Below are 26,796 nucleotides of genomic sequence, written 5' to 3'. Positions count from 1 at the left end.
AGCAAAACAAATATCCCAAGATGTGTACGTGTCCATGTTTAAGCAGAATCTCATGTAAATACATGAGCCCATGTGTTCGGGCTGTACAAGCTGAGACCAGGATCCAGTCTGAGCCTCCAGCAGGAAACCAACAGGCGGAAGCTGTCAGCCTGCCCTTTCCAATGGCCATATACATCCTGGGCACTAGGCCGTAATTCAACACTCCTGGGTCGGCTCTATTTAGAAAGATCTTGACAGAACCGCTTCCCACATGTTATCAGAATGATTGTGTCGACAATTTTTCTCAGTTTATTCCTTACTTTCTTATCATGTGAGTGTTTTTTGTTCAAGTCTCTTTTTGTGACTGTCTCAATGTTAGTCTACTGCAGGAATGTAAAAGACTCAGCCATCATTTCATCAGCATTAATGCTCATGGTTTATTTGCTTTCTTTTTTAAAGGTGTCCAGTCGGAGATTGTTTTGACTCATCCCGAGGCAGAGATTGGCCGTCCCGCAGGCAGCCTGAAACTGACCTGTAAAGCCAGCGGCTTCGATCTTAACAGCAACTGGATGAGCTGGGTCCGACAGGTTCCCGGACAGGGTCTGGAGTGGCTGGTTACCTACTATGATTCATCCAGCAGTTACTATGCACCAGCGATTTATGGTCGATTTACTGCGTCCAAAGACATTTCAAACAACATTTTCGCGTTGGAAATGGGGAACCTGAATATCAAAGACACCGCCATCCATTACTGTGCAAGAGTGGGTACAAGCTGGAATGACACTGCAATTATGATCAAGACAAAAACCTATTCAGCCTCTATTGTTTGAAACTAGTCAGTGATTACTTCTACAAACCGTCTTAACTTGCAGTGCAGTATTAGTTCTGTGGGGTTTAATGCCAGTATCACTATTTAATTTGTAAAAAGTGTTGGGTAATTATTGATACACCAGTTGGGGATTTTGAGAATCAGCTCATGCGTTACTCTGTGTAGTTATAAAACAGTATTAAAATTTATCAAGAATGATCAGAATTCACTAACACAATTATGTGATGAAGATTTATCGTGACTTTATTTTGCCTGTGGTTCTGACAATTTAAAATGATGGTAGATTTTTGATTTGTTTAATGCAGAGCTAGTTATTGTGTGACCCAGTCCAGGGAATGTAACATTGAATACTGGGGCCAAGGGACCATGGTGACAGTGACTTCAGGTAAGAACTTTGAACTTTCTTAGCGACTTTTTAAAAACGTTCTATTCATGCGACTAATTTCTGAATTAAATGAAACTCGGATTCTGTGCTGAGTTTGGTTTGGTTCGGATTGATTTTTGTTCACACTGATTACAGACTTCAGTTAAGGCTCAGCAAATAGTTACAATGGTGATGATGGAGTCAGTTGCTCGGTGTATCTCTTCTTTTGGTCAGATGGGCATTCTGTGTGGCTGGATTACTTGAAACACCTAATTTCTCTTAACCAGTCAGCTATAAATAATGTTTAATATCAGTGACATTCTGACTGTGAGTTTCATTATCAACAACAAACGCTAAGAATTCAAAGATGTTCAAGATATTACCAAACATGATTAAACATGCTAAAATATCATTATTTTGTTAATTTTGTTGATGACAAGAAGGTTAGAAACTGTCATAAAATTTTCTTGTGGTGCTATATTTCATTTTGTTGATTAGATTCTGAGTTTGTTTTACTTGATTCTGTTGAAGTGAGTTGATTGGATTTTGGCTTTGTTTTTACTTGGTTTTGTTGAATTGTGTTGATTGGGTTTTGAAATTGTTTTATTTGATTCTGTTGAATTGAATTGATTGGATTCTGATTATGTTTCATTCAAATCTGTTGTTTCGAGTTGATTGGATTCTGATTTTATTTTCCTTGATTCTGTTGAATTGAGTTGATTGAATTCTTATTCAATTTGTGGAATTGATCAGCGTTTTCATGCTTTCTGTAATTGGTGTTTTCTTTCTGGTGAGGAGATTGACTCTCTGGATTACTGTTCATTACCAATATTTGTGAAGTTCTGTTGTTTTTCATGAATCATTTCTGCATTTGTTCAACTTATATGACACATTTTTCCCTGCTTGATTGAAAACATTGCATCCATTTGTAATGGTCTGAAAACAACTTAAGGCAGAAACCCGGAAGTGTGAGAAATGAAAAGAAAACGTGTTTTTAATGCATTGACTTTTTAAAAAACAAACTCTGTTCTAATTGTAAACTAACTGAATGTTGATTTGAGTCGCCTCATTCAAAATAAAATTTGGGACTAAAATCAGAAACGGCAGAATTGATCAGATTATGTAATTGAAACTAACTTAAAATTATAATGTGGTAATATTTGTCCATTCAGTAATTTTGTTTTGACCATGAAGTGATTAATCAATATATGCCTTCAACTACTCTACTGTGCGCTGCACAGGATTGTCACGATCAAGAAGGGTGTGCAGGTTGGAAATAAATTGAACTGTTGCCAGAAACGTTACAACCTTAAGTGTTACGTCCCCTCAAAAACAAGGTTGCTGTTATGACTTGTTATTTCTATTCAATTTAATCATTAGTTTGCTTGATTCTGAGCAGCTTTGTTAGACTTCAATTTGTTTTTTTTTGTGAGGTTGCATCATGTTTTTGGTTCTGTTGAAAATGTTTGTAGAGCCAGTTCTGCTGCAAACCCAGTATTGTGATCTGGTGATCGTTGATCTGTTGAGGAAGGACTGTGCTTGGGTAACATTAAACGTGTAATATTTGGGAAACCGTTTCTGGTTTCAACATTGTTTTTGCAATATTAACACAGTTGGTGACAGTGAACCGCTGCAGGTTCCTCATTCACTGCAATCAGCATGTGAGTTGAAATTTCATAAAGCCTATTATTAAGTGAAAGGCAAATGGCAAAAGTTTTAGAAATGAAGGGAAAACAGATACCTTCGGGCGCCATTTTTACTTAAAAGTAATAATTAAGAATTAATCTAATACATGGTTTACAATCCAAATTCAGAACTCCACTATCTAGTTCATTCAGAAGGTCTGTCTTTAAACAGTTTACAAGTCATAGAGAAATATAAATAGAATTTCAAAAGTCTAATGTTCTAATAGTTCTTGCTCTTGAGCAAAAATGCCATGACAGTGTTATAATTGATCAAAAAACACCTTTCAATTCCGCTGTACACTACATACATATTTTTCTGGCTGGAAAAGATCATTGGCAAAGACCATTTGGAAATTCCGCTCAATTCTATGAAGAACAGATCAGTTTCACTGCTTTGATCAGTTTCACAAGTAACTTGAGTTAATTAATTGTTATGTCCCTGATTAAACTGGATTTGCAGGATAAAAGTAAAACATCAACTGAATTATGTAATCTGCACAGTGCTTTAGGTGTTCCCAGTCTGTGCATTTTAAATAAATAGTTACATTTTACAACAAAATATCAACTGAAGAGTCATTCTTTCGGAAACAACTACTATCGTGAATTATGTGACCAAGGCCAAATTTCGAATTAATTAAAATAATCCACTCATGAACTCGCAAGGCAGCACGTTGGCTCAGTGGTTGGCACTGCTGCCTCACAATGCCAGAGTCCCAAATTCGATTCCACGCTCGGGTGACTGCCTGTGTAGAGTTTGCACATTCTCCCTGTGTCTGCGTGGGTTTCCTTCAGGCGCTCTGGTTTCCTACCACAGTCCAAAAGATGGGCAAGTCAGGTGAAAGTGCAATTTAGCACAGCCATAGTGTTCAGGGATGTGTAGTTTAGACTGCATTAGTCAGGGGTAAATATAAATTAAGGGGAACGGGTCTGGGTGGGCTACTTACTGTTCAGAGGGTCAGTGTGGAATTGTTGGGCCAAATGGCCTGTTTCCATACTGTAGGAACTTTACTCTTAAAACCATGGGAATACTTGCTGCAAACGCAGAGAATTCATTTTAAGTCGATGTGTTCAGACATATGCAGAGTTGACAAATTTGCAGAAGACATGAACTAGAGGATACCGGAGCACATTGTTTATTCAGACACTGAAAATAGAGTAATATTTATTTTAATTAGTATACTTGACCGAATTATTGCAATGTAGCGATCGGAAGGAATCTGCTCACATTAGTTAAATGTGACAATCATTTAGATTAGATTTCCTGCAGTATGTATCGGGCTATTTGACCCAACAAGTATACACCGACCCTCTGTAGAGTAACCCACCCAGACCCATTCCCCTACCCTATATTTACCCCTGACTAATGCACCTAACACTATGGACAATATAGCATGACCAGTTCACCTGACATGCACATCTTTGGATTGTGGGACGAAACCCACACAGACATAGGGGAGATTGTGTAAACTCCACACAGGCAGTCAGCCGAGGCTGCAAAATAGCCTGGGTACCTGGATCTGTGAGGCAGCAGTGCCCACATTTACTTAGACATCTGTTAAAGTGGGCAACTCCAGACAGAAGCATGTTTTCAATTCATACCTTTTTAATCATTTTCATTCATTAAAAGCAGTTAACAAGAATATAAACTTGCCCTAATTCCTTCAACAGAAATGCTTTCCACACTGAAATGCAGTATTGACTTTATGCAGTGCATGCAAAATCTCCCCAGTTCAAGGAACGTTTTAAGAATATGTAAAAATAATTTAGAGAATAATCCATTGCCTCCGGATCTGTGCTTTAATTGGCGATATTTCCCACCTCAATCATTTTGTTAAATACAATGACTTATTAAGTTTATTAACTCAGTGGTTTTTTATGTTCATTGTGAACACATTCTCGTTCACATTAATCCTCTGGTTAGTTCCTCTGATGAATGTTCAATTACAGTGAATATATTTGACGTGAGGAGTTGAGCAATGTATCCTCTACGATTAAGTCTGCTGTACAGTTTGTTTCAGTACTATCTCTGACTAACTTGTCAACGGTCCTGACCATTTGCAAATTGTTAAGTTCGGATACCTGAATCTCACAGTTCAATTTCATCTCGCGCTTCAAAACCACTTTATTGGCCAGAAATACAATATTCGATTAGTTGCGTCAGAATTGAGAGCCCTGACTAAGTTGTTCCAATCAGAACAAACGCTTCAGGAACAAAAGACAGATAGCAAAAGTTTTGAAATTGGTTGTTGGCAACCAGAGATACTTGATTGAGCGAGGCAGATGGAAATATGCTGTATATTTTCATTGTGCCTCAGTTGTGCAGGACATGTTTCGTGGCACAATGTAGAATCAGAATTATTTTGCATCTTATTATTTGAAAACCTATCATCAGCTTTTTATGTCACTGGCAACGGTCATATTACACTTCAAAACATTTTAATCTTTTTCAGACTAAGTAGACCATCTGGTGCAGTAACATTCTGGGGAAAGGGAAGGGAGTTCTAGGGTGAAATCCAGTGACAGTGAATTGATGGAAATGCAATTCCTAGTTTTATTCCTCTGTAGTTCCCATAGAGTTTGAGCAATTCAGAGCTGCTGTCAAAGTATTCTTGGATAAATGTTGAAATGTTACTTTCATTGTACAAACATTCTGGAACAATTCCTGGTTGTTGGAAGGTGTTAATAACTGACATGTTTTATGTACTGTCACAACAGGTGGGCTGTGTTCTCTGTGATAGTGTCGAGCTCATTGTCTTCTGGTCTGTTGTGATGTTGTAGTAGTGTATCTGATTCGGTGCCAGGAGGCCTGTGTTCACTTACAACCCGTTAGAGAAGTATGTAACACCATCTCTTATCAGGTTATTTCAGTGCAAGAAAGCAGGTTGAGATGTTTGGGTGTTTGTTGGAATTCCACTCACAGGGGCCAGTGAAATCTATTCAATCGCTGTCGTGACTTGTGTCTCTTAGATATTAAACAGAATTTTGGTGGTTAGCAGCTTTTTCCAGATCAATATTTGTTCACAAGCTTTTGGGCATCGCTAGATGGGGTTAATGGAGTATGTGCTCAAAGAAATCCCAGCTTTTGACTTGCTGTTCTAACAATATCATTTATAACTAATCCAGAATGAACCATTTTCGAAGCATATTTGATGAGATGATGCTTCGGCTGTTTTACTTTATATTAAACCAGTGCTGTCGCTGAATTTGATTGTTCAGTACGGTGGGAGTTCCGCTGAATCCAACACTTGCAACAGATGGAGATAGCTTTTCAGTTGGTCTTCAATTGCTGTCTCAGACCATCCAGTACCTCTGCTAAGAATCCTTTTTCCAACAGGAGTCAATCCAACGTAATCATTGTTTATCTCAACAGGTGTGAGCTCTTGTGCCAAAAACATGAAAACAATTTGCTGAAGAGGGGGTCTCTGGATGCGAAAGGTTAACCTTGCCTTCTCTCCACAGGAGCTGCTAGACCTGCTGAGTTTCTTCAGAAATGTCTGTCTTTTATTTTGAATTGCTAGCATTTAAAGTTTGTTGTTTCATTGAAAAAAGCTCTGTTCGATTAAACACGTTCTTCAGAGAAAAGATGCATTTGAACAAATTGCAAATGCTCAGAGATATTAAATATCAGAGAATCATTGAATGTGAGAGCCCTGATCTCAAGCTGTAGTTTCACAAGAAACTATTATGAAGTAACAACACACTCCAGAGCGCAGTGGCTGCTGTAATTGAGTGGAAGCTATTTTGATCACTCAAATAGAGAATGTCAATTATCTCGTTCCAAATAATCAACTGACGATTTTTTTTAAAGCATGTGTGAAACAATTAATTTGTTGAAACATTTTATTAAAAAGTGTTCACCGCCAGTGCTAGCTTAATGAATGACACAATGATAGGAAGGTAGGAGCAAGCGGAGGGCACTCAGCCCCTCGAGCTGTTCCACCACTTACTTAGATCATGTAGCATCTGTGAGCAAAATCCGCAGGTCTCCCTTTGGGTAAATCTCTTTAACACCTTTGATTACCAAGCAAAAACTATCCCAGATTTACTGATTCGACTGCTCATAACAAAGGGAGACACCATTTCTGAAAGACATTCCTGTGACTCCTGTGACACAATGAGGCTGGAATTAATTGCTCATGAAAGTTAGCTTTAAATCTCTGACAATTTCCAATTGAAACATCCCAATAATCATATTTCATTAATTTAACACTATACTTCCCTTGAATAAAGAAATATAACGTGTGATTGTCTTGCTAAAAATGAGGGAAGCTTCATTCCCATTATATGATTAAGGAATAGCTCAGTTCGTTAAGTGACAACACAGTCAAATCACACAAAAGGAAACCATGTCATCTTGTGTAGACTCACAAGTGCCTCAAATACTTGACAATTCTTCCAGTGGTTGTTTGAATCTCTAGACCGGTGTGGAAGTGTCAGACTTTTTATATCGCCTTGAGAAACCAGTTGTCATCAGTCTATTTGAATTGCTGAAGCTGGTGTGGTATTCGCACATTCACAGCGCTGGTAGGAAGTGAGTCCCATGGCTGTGATTGAGGAAGAGGAAACGGGCAGGGATATAGTTGAGAGTCAAGTTGAAGTCTGATTTGGAGGAAAGCTTTCAGGAGAAGCATTTTCATACATGTGCACCCTTATCCTCAAAGATAACAGTTTTGGAACATGCTGCCGAAGGGACAGAACAGCATGCAAAATGGAAGCTGAAGAAGGCCGCTCATTCCATTTAGAATGCTATTCCATTCATGGGATCATCATTAATCTTGCTGCTCACCAATCTTCACAACACTCGATAACATTGAATCTGATTGTTTACTGTTCAGAAAAAGAATGATGAACCTTTGGAATTCTACACCACAGAAATTGATTGAGGACAAAACATTAAATGATTTCAATCAGGAGATAGATTCCTTCAATCCTGAAAAAAAAAATACAGATATGTGGGAGAAAGGCAAACAGGCTATAATATTGATTGAAAGCCATGAAAACATTGAATGGGGCATAGTTTGTAAGTTTGCACGTAACACCAAAATTGGTGGTATAATTGGCAGTGAAAGTCGTCTAAACGTACAATGAGATCTTGATCAGCTGGGCCAATGGGCTGAGGAGTGGCAGATGGAGTTTAATTTAAATGAATACAACGTATTACTTTTTGAGAAGACAAATCATGTCAAAACTTACAGAGTTTATGGTAGGGCACAGGGTAGTGATGTTGAACACTGAGGACCCTGAGGGTTCAAACTCATAGATTCTTGAAAGCGTTGTCTCAAGCACCTGGTGTGTTGAAGGTGTTTGGCACATTGACCTTCATTGGTCAGCGCACTGAGGGCAGGAGTTAGGGCTTCATGTTGTAACTGTCCAAAATATTGGAATGAACTGCCAGAGGAAGTGGTAAATGCAGAGATAGGTCCAACATTTAGAAGACATTTGAACAGCTACAGGAACTGGATCGTATGGATGGATATAGGCCATAGACAGGCAAGTGGAATTAGTTTAATTTGGGAACTCTGGTCAGCATGGATGAGCTGGACCAAAGGAACTGTTTCTGTGCTGGAGGACTTTATGACTCTCTGACTTTATGTTGGAGTAGGCTCAAAGTTGGAAGGTGGTGAGCAAGTGAGGGGCTAGATTGGGCATGTGGGAGAGTTTGGGCTGGTCGGCTGTGAGGTGTTGGCTGGCTGCTGGGTAACCTTGCATGCACTCTGTCTGGCAAGGTGGCATCAAGGTAAATGGTAATGGTCACAGGATAATTTGTTCGAATTGTGTTTGGTAGGTGAGGGGTAGTTTGAGCTCAAATGCAGGAGGTCTGTCTTTGCCAGGCTGGTTTATGGAGAGGTGGGCATGATGCCAGGATGGTTAGTGTAGAGGTGGGCAGAGTGCCAGGATTGTTTCGGGGGTGGAAGGTCACTTTAATGAAGTGACAGGTGGACGTGTTGTCAAAATGCAAAGCTCGGAGTCTGGCAAAATGGTAGGTTGTAAAGCACAGATGCGAAAGGAGCTAGGATGCAATGTGCACAGGTTGACTTGGGTAAGATGTAAGGTCAGTGATCAAGGGCTGAGGTCATGTCTTGGGTAGTGGGCTGCAGCCTAACCTCGTGGTTCTGAAATTCAGTCCCTCTATCGATGAAAGCCAACACAAAGTATGCCTTCTTAACAACTCTATCAAACTGACTGGCAACTTTTAGGGATCTATGTACTTGGACACCGAAATCTCTCTGCTCAGCTACACTACCAATATGGATTGCCTTGGATGTGTTTCATGTGATAGGGGTTGTGTGTTCCGGACATGAATAGGTGTATAGCAGGGTAGGGTTTGTCAATGTGAGTGGAAATTTAGGTCTAGACAGAGTAAGTGCAGTGGTTAGTCTGAAAGATGAGATTTGGTGGTGAACTGTGTGTCAGTTTGATAGTTATTAAAGTTAAAGATTACTCGTTCATTTCTCAAATCATATTTACGTAAATACTCAGCTGTAACACTCCAAAGTCTCTGAACCTTAATGGTCCTCCATTTTTCAGAGGCCTCCAGAATTCAGATAATTGTAAATTAGATGTTTCAACTTCCAGACAATTGGCATGAGTTCAGCCGTGACAGCATCCTCCCCATCCCAGTGCTCATCTCCTGACTGTGCTGCTGCTGCAGTGACCTTCCTCCCAGAGATAACATTCTGCCTTGCATTGATAAGTGAGGAAGGCTCACTGGAACTGATTTCCAAGTATGGGGACGGCAAACACGAGGGGACACAACTTTAAAGTGAGGGGAGATATGAATAATACAGATGTCAGAGGCAGTTTATTTAGTCATTGAGTAGTAAGGGTATGGAATGCTTTGCGTGTAACGGTAGTAGATTTGCCAAAATTAAGTGCATTTAAGTCGTCATTGGACAGGCATATGGACGTACATAGAATAGTGTAGGTGGGATGGGCTTCAGATTAGTATGACAGGGCAGTGCAACATCGAGGACCGAAGGGCCTGTACTGCGCTATAATGTTCTATGTTCTATGATTCACTCTGATTTCTCTCCGGGGGTACTGTCAGCGGTTGGGTATTTCCAGCACCACGGTACCTAATGGGGCAGCACTTAGGTTCCATGGTTAGCGCTGCTGCCTCACAGTGCTTGGGACTCGGGTTCCATTCCAGCCTCGGGTGACTGTCTGTGTGGAGTTGGCACTTTCTCCCCATGTCTGTGTGCATTTCCTCCGACAGTCCAAAGGTGTGCAAGCTGGGGGAGTTGCAAATGTTGTGTTCAGTGATTGGGAGGTTAGGTGCATTGGTCAGGGTTAACTGTAGCATAATAGGGTAGGGGAATAGGTCTGGATTGGTTACTTTTCAGAGGATGGGTGTGGACTTGTTGGGTGAAATGGCCTGTTTGCACACACTGTAGAATTTCGATGAATCTGCATTTCCTTGATTTGTATTTTGTGAAACTTATCTGCTCTTCACAGCAATCCAGTGGAAGTGTCAGTTGGTGAGATCTTCAAACAGTTACTGCGGTGGGATCAGGATTTTCTTCTTCCTAAATTATATGGTAATGGTCAAGGTCAAGGGCATGTTTGTAAAGAGGGAACCAATGATCATGATCAGCAACTGGTAGGAAACAAAAATAAACTTCAGTTATGCTGTAGACTCAGTGGGAGCATACTGGCAAACGTTTACAGCTGAGGATACATTTGAGTAACTGATAAGGTCAAATGAACAGAAACTAACTTGCTCAATTGGTCATTCTATTGTAGAGACACCATCTCCCCCCACGCTTTATGGCCTGGTCTCCTCCTGTCAGGAGCACGACACCGGTTCTGCGACCTTTGGTTGTTTGGCGATGGACTATTCCCCTGACGTCACCAAGGTAACCTGGAAAAAAGGTGGGGAGTTAATCACGACTGTATTGAAGACTTACCCATCAGTGAGAAACAAGAAGGGAACCTACACCCTGAGCAGCCAGTTAACTCTGCCCGCGTCAGCGGCAGATTGCCCCAGCAAAATCTACTGTGAGGTTCAGCACAGCGGGTCACACAAGAGCTAAGAAATGCCATGTCCAGGTACGTGTTGTGGGAACTGAGATAAACAGAGCATCTGGGATTAATATGAAGAAGGCATTATTTATAACCGTTTTCACAGAATCACCTTATACAGCACAGGAACAAGGCCCTTTGATCCATCCAGTTCACGCCTATCAATAACAGCCACCTAACTAACAATGACCTGAGGCATTGATCTCTCCATCAAGGGGAAAAGTGTCATCCAGTTTACCCTGTCTATGCCTAAAATAATTCTAGACATCATGATAATCTACTCCCTCATTCTCCTCTGCACCAAGGAAAACCCCTGTGAATCTAAACTAGTTTCATAACAAAAACCCTCCAACCCAGGCAAGATCCTGGCAAATCTCATCAATACTGCCTTCAGTGTAATCACATTCCTTCGATAACATGCACGCAACGCTTCAGTATGGCCTAACCAGTGCTGTATTAAGTTCCAGTATCATCTCCCTACTCCTCATTGTAAATGTCGAGGCTAATAAAAGCAAATATCCTCCCACTTTCTTAGCCTCTTTATCCAGAAGACACAGTACTATAGGGGATCGGTGGGTACATTCACCAAAGATCCTCAGGCCTTTCCAGGGTTCCACTATTCAAAACTTCATACGTCACAGATTCTTCTGCCAATTACCTCACCTTACATTTATCCAGAATAATTTCCATTTGCAACTTCTCTTCACATACAACCAACCCTTTTATATCGTCCTGCAATCTAAAGCCATTATGCTCATTACTTACCATCATGACATTTTTCATTTCATCTGTGAATTCACTGGTTAATCCTCCTAAATTTGAGTCTCAATCATTGGTATGTAAGAAAAATAGCAAGGAAATCAACACCAATCCCTACAGAACAGCAGGAGACATAGATTTCCAGTCATGCAGACACCCGATGACTATTATCCCCTGCTCCCACCACTCAGCCAGTTCTAGATCCAATCTGTCAAATTAACTCGGATCCCATTGGCTCTGATTATTGCTATCATCTGGACCTCGAGTTATCTCTCTGAAACCTTCTATCAAATTGTTACACATGACTTCCTCTCAATAAAACCGTGCTGAAAATTGATGATTTATCTTTCAAATGAAGACTAATTTCACTTCTCAATTGCTTCCCTACCACTGAGACTAGCTTGACAGATCTGTGTTTTCATTATTTGTCCCTTCCTTCGTCCTGCATGACAGTGCAACGTTGGCTGATCTACACCCACTTGGCACAACTGCTGTGACCAGACAGGAATTCTAAATTATTGTCAGTGACCCAACTATTTCATCCTTTGCATCGCTCAGCCGCTTGGTATACTTTTCATCTGCCCTGAAAATATAAACACTTTTCATTCAGCAAGACAACACAGAACATCACGTCATGTGTCCTAATTTCTGAAAACTACATCACAACACCCCTCCATGTTTTCTGTCCCCACATAGTCCCTCTTACTCGTGATCACTGACACAACACGTTCGTTTTGACCACAACCTAATCCTCCGGCTCCACTCCAATAATAACACTTAATGGGCATTACTGTTTCTCGAATAATTCTTTTATTATGAATGAGCCTGTAACTTTTAAAAATATTTTCCTTTATTTTGACTGCTATTATTTTCTCATGGTCCCTTTTGCTCTTCTAATTCACATGTCTTTCAAACTCCCCCTTGCACGTTCTGTCCTCCATACTAATTCCTATTGTTTTGAGATTTCAGTTTAGACCGGAAGCCTCCCTTGTTTATCTTTATCTCACCCTCCATGCCCTTTGGTGTCCAGAGCCCACTGCATTCTTGGTCCCACGTAGTGGCTTCCTGGGAAATGTCCTCCTTGTGATTTTCGTATCTCTTTCTTAAATGTGACAAACTGCTCTGACTCAGATTTACCAATAAGTGTCTGCTTCCAGTCCACTCTGGTCAAGTTATTACCTGATCTTACTAAAATTGTCCTTCCCCTTTTCAGAACATTGAGCCAATTTCTATTCTTTTGCAGCACAATCTGAAATCCAACTGATTTACGATCACTGTCTGCAAAGTGCTCCACAATTGAGGTTTTACCCACTGAGTCGACTTCATTCCCGAAAGTTAAGTCCATGTTCTTGCAAGGTCTGGATTAAAATTCTCAGTATTAAACACATACTTTGTTAAAATATTCTCCTGGGGGCATTTTCAGAATTGTGCTCCCTCTAAATTTTTGACAAAATGAATATCCAAGCCTATGCACAGGAAGTTAATAACCTCTTTTCTCATTCCCCTATTTAATTTACATTTCTTTGAAATTTGCCCATGTATGTGCACTTAGTCTTTTGGACCTGCAGTAAGGTCTATCGTGCTCTCACAGTAGTTATGTTTGCTGTATTTTGGTTTTGAAGTACTGTCCATTTGCCTTTGCTCGAGGAGGTATCCACGGTTTCATTTCTCATTACAGCCTAAAATACCGTTGTCAGAATTTCGACAGAAGCAACATTCTGCACTGCACACCCCCAGCCCTCATCCTTTTCCATCTCTCCCTGTCTCGCCTGAAGGCACTAAATCCTGGAATATTGAATAGTCCACTCCTGCCCCGCTCTCAATATGTCTCCGTGATAGCAACCGCATCATTTCCTCATTTATGCCGGTAATTCATCTGCCTTGTTCATCAGACTCTGTCATTAAAACGAACGCCATCCAACATTGCTATCTCCCTTCTGATGTTACCGGCCTATAGTTTCTATGCCTCCTTGACTCCCTTGCTGTGTCCTATAATTTTAGTCTTTCACATTGTCCTGCTGATCTTTCTGTGTGGATCCCAGCTTCTCCAGCACTCTGCACAATTATGATTCTTGTATCCATTAAACACAAGAAACCGTGATATATGAGAACTGATTGTATTTGTTATGAAATTCGTCGGATAATTTATGCGATGTGTTTCCTAAAGACCTAGGTATTCTACAACCAACTCTTCTCCTAACTGTGAGCTCCAGTGAAGAAATCGCAAGCAGCAAGTTTGCAACCGTCGTCTGTTCAATCATCGATTTCCATCCAAAGTCAATCTCCGTGAGTTGGTTGAAAAATGGCCGACCCTTGGATTCTGGCTTCTTCACGTCTCCCGTGTGTGAGGCAAATGGAAACTTCTCGGTGATGAGTCGGCTGATGGTCCCTTATGGTGAACGGTTCAACAGCGCAGTCTATACCTGCCAGGTCACTCATGGAGAGAATATTCAAAGTAAAAACATCACCGCACTCCAGGGTAAGAGACACACACTGAGAGTGCTACAAATCATTCTAAACTCTGATGTGAATCAAACACACTAATTTATCAGGCATAGTAAACAGCAAGGTACAGCTTCTCATGTCCCAACATGCCACGTATCTCATTTCAGTTTGAGTGTTACATTAGCATCGCTCATGACTCGACATTTTGGCAAGACAGAAAAGCATGTTTCCTCACTGTCGAAGATAGATATATAGGCAGAGAGCTTTGTTAAATAGTTTGTTGCCTGCCCATGCTGGGAGAGGAATTCAGAGTGCTGAATCCTTGCCTGGTAGCCGCTTCAAGGATAAGTTTGGGGGTGGAGGGGGGATATTGGAGAGATATCTGATTGAAACATAGAAAATACTGAGAGACTGAGGTCGAGTGAAGGTGGAATAGATGTTTTGACTGGTAGGCGAGACTAGGACCCAAGGTCACAGTCTCAGGGTCAAAGGGGCACCGTTTAGAACTGAGATGTGAGGAGAAATTTCTTCAGCCAGAGGGTGATGAGGCTGTGGAACTTGTTGCTGCAGAGGGCTGTGGAGGCCAGGCCATGTGTGTATTCAAGCCAGAGATAGATCGGCTCTTGTTTAGTATGGGGAGAAGACAGTAGATTGGCTTTAGCCCGAAACATCGATTTTCATGCTCGTCGGATGCTGCCTGAACTACTGTGCTTTTTCAGCATCATTCTGATCTAAACTCTGGAATGGCCGAACAGCTTTATTCTGATCCTCTATCTTATGATGTTGTGGTCTCAAAATGACATGGCTAAAATATGCAGTGACCCTTACTTGAAAATAAATCAAAATGCGTTCAATGCTTCATTCCCTGCTCAGGAATGACCTGTTGGCCTTGGACACTGTACGACATCGATTTTTATCTGGTACTGAGCTCTTTAACTTCATTTATGGGATCAGACCTCAGACCAAGTGGGTATCACATGTGATGAACTGGGATAAACGTGATCTCACTGAGCTTCTTTAAGATGCTCTCTGCAATTATTGGATGCGGCAGGAGAATAAATTCTGGTAAGAATGCTACAATAGGGATGAATGAAGTAGGAATTCGAGACAGGCTGATTTAGCCTGATTTGGGTTGGCGCTGTTTACACAGTGACTAGTGGATGTCTATAAAATTACTGCACATTTCCATCGCGTTTGTAGATTAATTTAAGACGCTTTTGTTTGTTTTCATTTCTCCCCTGCTCTATGAAGAATTTTAAAAATGCGGCTTGGTAAATAAAGTGCAAGTACAGACCAGTCATGAACTAACTGAATGGAGGGAAAGACTTAAGGAGATGGGTGTCCTTCTTGATATCCAATGCTGTACTCAATGTCTTGTTTTCAGATCTACTCCAAACACAGCTCACGAGGAACAATGACATAAACTAGAGAATGACATCACAACAATAACGCAAAGTATTTTTGATCACTTTAAATATAATGAACAGAATTTCCATGGCTGTCACCGATCCTTTAACACTTTAGAACTCTGCAAAGAGAATAATTATTATTTATTGTAATTTGCCCAAAATTTGGGATGTGATTTGGCAGTCAGCATGACCAGCAGCATTTGCACCTAAGGGTTATGAACATGGAAATGAACTCGTTATATTGAGATTACTCTTGTCACAAGTATCAATAGATGGTCTTAAGTGAGAGACAAACTCCGAAAGAAAGGTAATTCCATGGGTTACATGATGGTATCTTCGATGATTTTACTTTTTTCACAGGTTTCACTTGTTACAAAGCCAGTGTTCTTTAGGAATAATTACACAGGGCATGTCCTAGGTAATCACAAATGCTTTCACAAATCAAAATACATCAGCAACAGTAAGCATCGTTTCAGCAATAGTTGGAGTTGCCATTTTGAAGGTGGTATCTTCACCCTGTGAAGAAGTAATCTGAAGATTGGGTGCTTTTATCATAAAGGGGCATTTTTCATTGACTTTAATTTTTGTTTCATTGAAGATACCGAGTGCCACCCTAACACCATTAAAATCCTCCCACCGCCAGGAGAACAAGTCTTACTGGAGGCGACGGTGACGTTAAACTGCGTTGTGTCCAATCTTCCTTCTGGAGTCAGCGTGACCTGGAAACAAGAAAAGAAGCCTCTGAAATCAGAGATTGCTGACCAGCCTGGACAGAATCCCGACAGCATGATCAGCAAATTAGACATTTCTACTGAAGCCTGGCTGAGTGGTGTTTCGTTTGAATGTGTGGTGTACCATCAGAATCTACCGACTCCGCTGAGAGACTCCATCCACAAGGAGAAAGGTGAGCGGTGAGGTTAAAGCACAAAGGATCCCATGTGTAATCCAGATCCAGTTACATCAATGTCAGGCTTTGATTGGTAATGAACAAACACCATTGGGAGCATGAATGATGCATCTGAAGGCAGGATAGCTAGGTAGCTGATTAAGAAAAAGATGGACCAAAGGATATTGTATTCTGATTAAGTCAGATAAAGTGGGAAGAAGCCTGGGTTTTGACGTCACCATCAGCAATGACAGTTGGACAGAATGCCCTTGTTGTGGGCTGGAAACATGGAGGCAACTTTCACATTAAACTTTACTTTTTTTAACTGAACAGAATGTGTACCATTCTGCTCCTTTAGTAAACGGAAGTGAATAAATCCCAAATTAAACATGGCGTATTTTAATATTTAGTGAAATTGTGATCTTGATTCAGGATTTTTTGGTTGATTTATATTTGTCTCAAATATTTTGCAGTGATTATTCCGCTGGAGCCATCAGTGTCGGTCCTCCTGCCACCAACAGGAGAAATCTCCGGTCAGAGGTTTCTCTCCCTCACCTGTTTAGTGAGAGGTTTCTCCCCCCGAGAGATCTTCGTCAAGTGGACAAACAATGACAAGCCGGTGAATCCCAGTTACTACAAGAACACCGAGGTGATGGCGGAGAGTGACAACATCTCCTTCTTCGTGTACAGCCTGTTATCCATTACAGCGGAGGAGTGGGCCAGCGGTGCTTCTTACTCCTGTGTGGTGGGACATGAAGCGATTCCATTGAAGATCATCAACAGAACAGTCGATAAATCCAGCGGTAAACAGAGTTTCGTAAACATTTCACTTGCACTGATGGACACTGTTAATTCATGTCAATAAAAATCTCAAAGTTGCATTTAATAATTCAACAAAAGTAATAAAGTTTTTTTTTCCTCCAGTTGTGAGTTAAATACTGAATTAGTTGTTTCTCACTCTGACTTACATTGCATCTGTGCAGTTAAAGTGGATTATTAACAGGTCGAGGACTAGTGTCTTGTGCAGTTAATGTTCTCTGCTCAGACACACACTGGGTCAGAGACAGAGTAAAGCTCATTCATTGCAGGATTCCGCCAAGTACCTTATCCATCCTAAATCCCTCTGTGACAAAATCGGACAATGTCCATTTTATGTCAAGAGTAGAGCTCAAGTTTTGAACTTGGTGTTCTTGATTCCCCCGATTGGACATTTTTACAAATTTCATGTAAGTTTTAAACTGACACATTGCACCAATTGGAAATGAAAATTTAAACACTTTAAAATTAATTTTGATTGGAACATACCAATCCTAAAGAGTGCAGAGCAGTTTGAATGGAACCTTTGTTTCTGGGGAACTGCCAGGGATCTTTCGCCAGCGCGTGAGTTGACAGGATGTATCTTCACTTTCATACCAAAGAGAATCGATAGATAAGTTGTCGTGGAGCAGAGGGGAGGGGAACGATGAATGGTCTGTCCTCTTGCTCCCTGTGCAGAGTTTTCAAAGTAGATGTCCTCTGTAATGTAACTCAGTTGCTAACAGGAACAGTCAGCTTCTTGCTTACTGACAAAGATTTAACATTTCCATTTAAAATAATACAATTGAAGCATGTTGGACACGCTTGGCCCTGTTAATAAATGATTAACATTGATTCCCATAATCCAAAACTGGTGTTTGCATCGTCCCGGTTTGAATTCCATAGTTTTGTCTCAGTTTTCTGGAGCACATGGGATCAATTCTGGTATTCGAATACCTGATATCATTTTGTTTCACATACAGAACACAAGTAGACATTTTCTAATAAACATATTCAGAAATGTTATCTCTGGGGCAGTGGGGATTTGAACTCAAGACTTTTCACTCAGAGACAGAAGTTCTATCACTGCAACAGAAGAGTTCCACACAAAACACTTATCTCTCCACGACGATGGGAAATGTTTCCTTCAACACCAAGGTCAAATCTAATTATGAGCAATCCATTAAAATTAAGACAATAAATTAGAATAACAAAAATTGCAGTTTGGCATAAGAACAGATACAGAGAGATGATCACAAATACACACGTAATGACACATATACAGGCTCTCACCTAAAGACACATATTTATGTGCACACTCAAATGTGCATATAGATAAGACGTCACATACGCATACTCGCACAGAGCCACACATGCAAGTGGTACTTGAACACTCACCTTAGCTCTTTCAAAAACTCACATACACCGAAAGAAAATCTTTTACACAAAATAACAGGGGTACTCAAACATAACCATGAGAAACATAGACACACGGTAACACACAAATGGGCATGAATACATATACATTCATGCAGCACAATGCGTACAGCACAAATACATGCATGAACACAGATAAAAATTCCGAAAAATGTCCTCCCACCTGTCGACTCACACAGACACGTAAGTGCAGAGAGATAAATATTATTATCATTATTTTACCATTTTCAGAATCACAAACATACGATAACAGAGGCAGCTTAATTAGTTATTTTTAAACCACATTGATCAGTATGTAAACAATATCACACGTACACACAAATTCAGAGTCTCACATGCAGACACACAAGTGCATAGATCAACAAATAGAGGGGTGTTTATTAAATAAGGAGAATGGGCCCAAGCATCAGCAACCATCCACAAACAATAACACAAACAAGCTTATCAGGAGATGGTTTGGGAAAGATTGCCACACAAGCAAACATCATCATATAAATATAAACATCCGTCAAAACATAACATTGCATGCTAACATTTATTAAGCATAAACATGAAAATAACCTAATGTAGTTAGGATCTGACACAGACACATAAGTACACATTTTAGATAGCACTAATGAAAAGTGAACACTCACAAAGACATTACAAGATAAGCATAGGCAGCAACGAAGTGGCATATTAGCATGATGATGCTTACACATCGTGAAAAGACCAAAATTTAGGTACACAAACACATGAGCACACCAGCAGTAAAGGAACAGGAATATGTTTATTCATGCACAGACTCCAACATGGGCAAGAGTGAAGTAAGAGACTCTCATAACCACATACACAAACATTAAAGGAAAACCAAACTCACCAAGCAGTCGATCAAATAAATTAAGGGACACATGCACAAAAACTTATTCCTAAATATACAGATCCTACAAACAAAAATGTGAAGCAATGTCCTGACTGTGATGTCACTTATATTCATGATTTGCCAAACAATTGGTCACCAATACATAAATATGAGAATCACATTTGAACTTTTATTCAGTGATGGCCACAATTTTCAACTAAAGTGCTGTCACAGCCTACATTTAAAATATAATGATTCAATTAAAATAATCATTCGTTATCAGCATTCCTCAAATAATAATATCCTTAAATAATAGATTGAAAGAAAAAATAATTTAAAACGTTCTGACATGGACAATGAAGAAAGAACATGTGCAGTTAGTATTTGTAATTTTTTGCTGAGAGTCAATAATGCACTAACAGATACAGATAAGAGTCACATTTGAGAAATACCTGACTGCTTTATGAAGATGTAATGGTCTCTAATTACATGACTTGGATGCAGATAGATCGATCTGGATCAATAAACAATCTAAATACTTTCTCTCGGCTTTATATTCATACATTCAATAGATCGCACTTGGATTGAAGACTATGAGGATGATAACAGAAACATCTGGACAACTGCTTCCACATTCATCACCTTGTTCTTCCTGAGTATTTTCTACAGCGCTGCCGTCACTCTGGTGAAGGTGAGAATAATCACATCCTTCACACGACAAGCAGCCCAATATGTTTTGTGAAATCTCTAAATGTGCCATTGAATAAACATCAAATCTGAAAGTCCCCGATCATAAATATCTGCGTCAATGCTTTATTTCTCTTTTCCAGGTTAAGTGAATGAATTGTGGACCCCTTTGATTTTCGTGCTCTGTTTATCAAGGTCTCTGAATTCCCAATCTACAATCTGTCCTGTTGCTGACTCTAACAGTGAGATTACGTCAGTTTATCAGCGTGTAACTGAGACAATTATTGATGGATTTTCGTTTTTACTTTGATATCGTTGAGATGGTTGTTGTTGCAAGAAATTGTAGCTTCCCAGTTGTTTGAATCCCATTTGTTTTGTTTTTATTTGTTCATAACTCAGAATGGTTGCCTACCTTTTCTGATGAACCTTTGTATTCCCTTTCTTGTGACTGTTACTGATGTACAGAAAATTCCCACCTCACAGCGCATGTGCTCTCGTCTCAATGTGGCATCCAGCCATTATATTCACTTCTGTGAGCTTTTCTACATCAACTTTTTGGATAAATTGCTTTCCAAAATGGTTAATAAATCTCGAATGAATATGCACTAACCTAGAGTTTGCTTAATTCTTTCTTCAAGGCCCAGTCCCACATTCTACTCCTTTCCCAGCCAAATGCTTTCACTTGTTCTGTTTGGTTGTGTTTCATCCAATCATTTAGTTTAATGCTGCGCTACCATGCAGCACACTAATGTAAATACATCTTTCACACGATATGCCTGATGGAACACTCCAGAGGCAGAATGATTAGAGAAAATTTCCTCTTATGCACAAAGGGTCACGACCTCGGTCACGTAATGATAATGTTATTGGCTCCACCAGAAGCCGATAAAAGGCAGGCAAAGGAGTTTGAAAGTTTACTCTACACTGTCTAAACTAAAAGTACTCCCAATGTGGGGACAGCCTGGGTTAGTTATGCATAAATCGCCAACCTAAAGCGGCCAACGAAACATTCATCAGCCAGAAATGTCACCGTTCAGTCAGGTATTCAGACACAACACGTGCACAATTCAAGGGCAGATTCTCAGAACTAGAGTTTTTCTCACACATAAATCTCATGGAGCACAATTCCTGGGGTCTATGTGACACACCACACCTGTCAAATCCCAGGGAATGAGACTAAGATCTAACTGAGACAGGGATATTACTGAACAGCAACCCTCAGAAATAATAAATCAGAGGTCGATGTTGATCAGGCAAGGCAGAGCTCATGAGTACTTGAAATATTCAGCCATTGGGATCTATGTGACGCAAGTCGGAATTGAGAACCAATCAGAGCAACTGTTCACAGAGTCTGGAAACTATCAGCAGAGGAGAACAATCCCAATTTCTCAGAGTTGGTGAGATGTATCATTCCAGGAATAGTGTTGTGAATCAGTCACGCACCCAATCTCATAACTTTGCATTTTTTCAAAAACGTGGCACCGGAAACAAGATGCAACATTCCAGGTGAGACAAGAGGCTGTTTTATTTCAGTTTAATATAATTGCTTTGTGTTTGTTCACTGCAGCGTTTTTGATGAAGTAGGGATTATTTGCTCTTCTGTCCATGTGTCATTGTACATTCCCTGATTTGAGCACATACACACGGAGGATCCTCTGCTCCTTAACCCCTTTGGGTTTACACCCTTACTATTGTATGTTCCTCTGAGTTCATCACAAAACAAACAAGTACATCACACCTCCCTGAGACTGAGATCTGTCTGACACACTGATATTAATGAATAGCAATTCTCAAAAATGATAAATCACAGGTTGATTTCGATCAGGGAAGGCAGAGATGAGAATTTTTGGAAACCCTGCTGCTTTCCATGTCCTGTCCCAAAACCCCTCTGTCAAACCTGATGCTCTCAGCTGTTCTTCCAATATCCTGACATTTTACCTTAAATTGCTATTAATATTTTTCTGTAATTTTGCATTATATACCAAAGCACAGGGTGAACCAACAAGGACTCCAAACACTGAACTCTGATAACGTACACAATAAGGTAACCTACATTCTGAAACGGCAAACACCCGTTAACAAATGGTTGACAAGTACAAAACAGCGGCTGAGATTAACTTGAACTCATCAAAATAAAAGGAAAGTCCTCTGGAGGTACAGCGGTGTAGGCAAGACCTGGGCAGACAGAATGGAGATCGGTTTTTAAAATTCTTGTTTATATCCAGAATTTTCCTTCCACACAATGTAACCTTTTATTTCCCATCACCAAGTCACCCATGGTATCTTTATTTTCAGCTACTAACCATCACCAGTAAATTGAATAATTTATGTTCAAAGCTCTGCTCACCATCAAAGGTTCGGCAGAAATAGGAAGAGCTAGAAGGAGATTGGAGTCAATTTTTCTTGTGGTGAAATATAAGTGCTGTTCTAACACAAGGTATTTCTGAGGAATGGTCCAGTGAAGATTTGTGGATGGAACTCATAAATAAGAAGGGCATGATTACTTGATGCAATTGTAATAGTCCCCCCAGTAGTCAGAGTGAAATTGGGTAACAAATATGTTGAAAGATCTTATTTATATGTAAGAATAATAGGATTGTAATAATCACAAATTTTAAACTTCCAAACATACAGTGGGACAGCCATGCTCTTAAGAGCTTGGATGGTGTGGAATTTGGTAAGTGCTAAAGTCAATTTTCTTTATTAATATGCAGATGTAACTATCACAGAAGGAGCAAACCAGACCTACTCTTGTGATACAAGGCAGGGCAAGTGACTGAATGGTTAGTAGGGTAGCTTTTTGGGGCCGGGGTCATAATTTGGTTAGTTGTAAAATATCTAGGACTGAAAAGGACTGGCATCATATATAACTTAAAGTTCTTAATTGGACTAGGGCAAATTTTGATAGTATGAGACAAAACCTTTCAAAGGTTGATTGGAGTAGACTGTTTGCAGCTCAAGGAATGTCCGGCAAGAGTGAAGCTTTCAGAAGTGAGATAACGTGAGTTCGGAGGCGTGATGTTTCTGTCAGTGTGAAGATAAGGCTGGTAAAAGGAGGGAACACTGGAGGAATAAAAATATTGAGGCTCTGGTTCAGATTAAGAATGAATCATATATCAGATATAGATAAATGAGATCAAGTGAATCTCAAAGAGTACAAGAGGTGCAGGGACATTCTAAAGAGGGAAATGAGGAGGGCAGGAAAGGAAAATGAGATAGCCTTGGGAGATAATGTTAAAGATTATCCAAAGAGATTCGACTAGTACATTAAGAGCAAAGGGGTATATCATAGAGTCATAGAGATTTACAACTTGGAAACAGGTCTTACAGTCTCACTTGCCCATGCTGACCAGATATCCTAAACTAATCTAGTCCCATTTGCTAGTACTTGGCCCATTTCCCTCTAAACCCTTCCTATTCGTATACACACTCAGATGCCTTTTATATGTTGAAATTGCACCAGCCTCCACCGCTTCCTCTGGTAGTTCATTCCATACACACCATCCTCTGCATGAACATGTTACTCCTTAGGTGCTTTCAACTTTTTCCCCTCTCACTCTAAACCTATACTCACGAGTATTGGTTAAGGTGAGTCTCCACCCAACTCAGGGAAAAGACCTTGTCTATTCACTGTATCCATGCCTCTGATGATTATATAAACATTTATAAAGTCACGCCTCAGTCTCCAACGCTCCAGAGAAATCAGCCCCAGCCTATTCAGCCTCTCCCTATATAACTCTATGTGAATATGTATAAGCCTAGAGGGATGGCTTCATAAATCATGTTACATTTTATATAAATGCTGTTTTTAAAAAAATATCATTTTGCTTAAAATGGAGGATGGGTGCCTTTTTAATTTCATACCAGTGGCACAGAAAGACCTGAGGAAATAAACTGCAACAAAAAAATGGACAAAATGTTATTGCACTACGGATAATCTCACCATATCATTCGTGTAAAAATAATTCCCTGTTTTGACCTTGCAGTTAATAGAGTCTATTAATTAGCCCTGTGTTTGTAATAATGTTCATCTATCTGTCATTCTACATTTAGTTGTTACAGTTACTGTGTGGATTACTGCACCTCTCTAAAAATTCGAAACAAAATAAAGTAATACTGCAAATTAAATATTGTATCTAATTACGACAAAAAAAATGAGCAATTCAATGACACCAAATTGGAAAGGAATGTTGACATGTAGCCAATTCTGAAGACTACAAGAAGTTGCAAGCGATCATTAATTAATTTATGGTATGTTCAAATAATTAGCAAATGAAGATCCACACAGATAAACGTAAGGTGTTACATCTTGGTAGGAATAATGTGCAGGTAACTTATTCAAAGATGCACGTCGAAGTGAGGAAGACAAACAGAGGGATTTCAGACAATTGCATCAATTACTAACAATTTCACCACAGGTTCCAAAGGCCATAAAAATGCAAACAAAGCTCTAAGCTTTATCTCTAAAGGGATAGATTTGAAAGTAGGCTCCCTATAAATATTTGGTTGACTATAATTAAGAGTATTGCTTGCAGGTCGAGTTGACATATAATAGAATGTATGAGAAAGAGTGAAGAGAAGATTTATAAAAATGCTACACAAGTTTCTGGCTGTGCATATCATGGAAGAATTGTTGTGCTGTTCACTTCTCTCTTGCAAAGAAGGCTGACAGTTCTAAAATTATGAAAGGTTTTGAAGGAGAAGGTACCGAGAAAACATTTCACTTTGGGATAGAACATAACTAGAGGCTGTCAATATAAGGCGGTACCTCAAGAAATCCAAAAGGGAATTCAGAAGAAACCTCTTCACTGAAAGAATGATGAGAACGGGGAATATGTGAACAGACGGAATAGTTGAAATCAATAGTTTAGATGTATTTCAAGGAAACTAGGCGAGCACTTGGAAGGGTTGGGAATAGAGAATTACAATGGGCGATTTAGATGAGGAAAGATGTGAAACACCTTGAGTGGAACATAAGCACTGGCATGGACTGATTGTGCCAAATGGACTGTTTTTCCTCTGTAACCCTATGTAGAAAATCACCATTGTATGAAACAAAAAGTGTATTCAGAACAGCTAGAAAAATTATAAAGTTTCTCACAAAAAAGTCTCGAGTATTCAACAGTGAATGTAAATGATATTATCATATGGCCACAATTCACTATTTGCTTAATAGCACTAAAAAGCATTAATCACAATACTCTTACTAGGAGTAGGAGTAACCCATTGTGCATGCACCAATTGGGGGATCTTAATGACTTATTAATGGCCAACCTGGTCCTGGGAATGTTGTGAACACTCTAGCCCTCACCGCTTCTTTCACTCACATACTCTGATTTCCAGTTCCCGTAATGATCGCTACCATGGACAGGAGACTGTTCCAGTATGCAGATGGGATACGCTGTTGTGAGCCATAAGGTACTTGATTAGGAGAGACATCCTGCAGGTGTATCTCTAGGACGCAGGAGGAGGTCTCCCACACAATGGAAGACCCACCGACTGTTAATAAACTGCCAGCATTAGCAGGAACAGACTCTACGTTGACGACCTGAGTAGCCATTCTTTCCCGAATTTGGGATCAATAAAACACTACGGAGGGGGAAATATGAGAGCCACTGAAACTCCTTCCTTCCCTTGTCATCTTCCACCCTATTATCCACCTAATGATCTTGCTGCCTGTCCCTTGAGGCCTGATAGTCCCCAGTCCCATTCCAATATTCAAGAACATGAAGAGCTGGAAAACTGGTCAAAATTGATAAAGCTTAACACAAACACTCTTGGCCTGACTGTCAAATTCTAAAGTGTAACTTGAGATGAGTTCAATAAAAATGGCAGAAGTACAGAAACAACCACTTCCATCCATCAGAGACAAATTTCTATGAATGGGAACGGGTGGTCCGCTATTTGGAATGGAGCAGTGCATTTGAAGAGTTAATGAGGAGCAGCAATGTTATGTGATGGATGTGCGCACAGTTTGAAGCTGTTTGCTGATTCAGTTTTGCTAAAAGTTTGGCAGATACATTCCAATTAGAATCAATTAAATCTTCCAAAAGTGGACATTATTACTCACATTTATGAGATGCTTTAACGTAGAACATAGAAAAGTACAGCGCAGAACATGCCCTCAGACCCACGACAGTGTGCCGAGTTTTAATCCGAATGTAAAATGTAATAACAACCTACACATCCCTCAACTCACTGCTAAACATGTGCATGTTCAGCAGTCACTTAAATGTCCCTAATGACTCTGCTTCTGCCACCACCGCTGGCAATGTATTCCATACATTCATACCTCACTGTGTAAAGAACCTACTCTAACTTTTCCTCTATACCTTTCTCCTAATATCTTAAAACTATGACCCCCTCGTACCTGTCAATCCTACCATGCGGAAGATTCTCTAGCTTTGATTTTATCTATTCCTCTCATTATTTTGTACACCTCAATCAGGTCTCCTCACTTCCTCCTTCTCTCCAGAGAGAAAAGTCTGAGCTTATTCAACCTTTCTTCATAAGGCAAGCCCTCCAGTCCAGGCAGCATCCTGGTAAGCCTTCTTTGCAATCTCTCCAAAGCTTATATATACTTCTTATAGCAGGGTGACCAGAACAGGACACAATATTCCAATTGTGGTCTCACCAGGGACATGTAGAGCTGTAGCAA

The 26,796-nt window shown here is 40.0% G+C and overlaps 1 pseudogene; it reads left to right on the top strand.

Annotated features, from left to right (window-relative positions):
- Positions 1–258: 258 nt before the first annotated feature.
- Positions 259–17,267, top strand: LOC140485462 (Ig heavy chain C region-like; annotated as a pseudogene).
- Positions 17,268–26,796: the final 9,529 nt, after the last annotated feature.

This window comes from Chiloscyllium punctatum, chromosome 14 (genome assembly GCF_047496795.1).
Source record: "Chiloscyllium punctatum isolate Juve2018m chromosome 14, sChiPun1.3, whole genome shotgun sequence".
NCBI lineage: Eukaryota > Metazoa > Chordata > Chondrichthyes > Orectolobiformes > Hemiscylliidae > Chiloscyllium > Chiloscyllium punctatum.
Note: the sequence above shows the minus strand (reverse complement) of the source record. Positions and strands in the feature narration are given on the sequence as shown.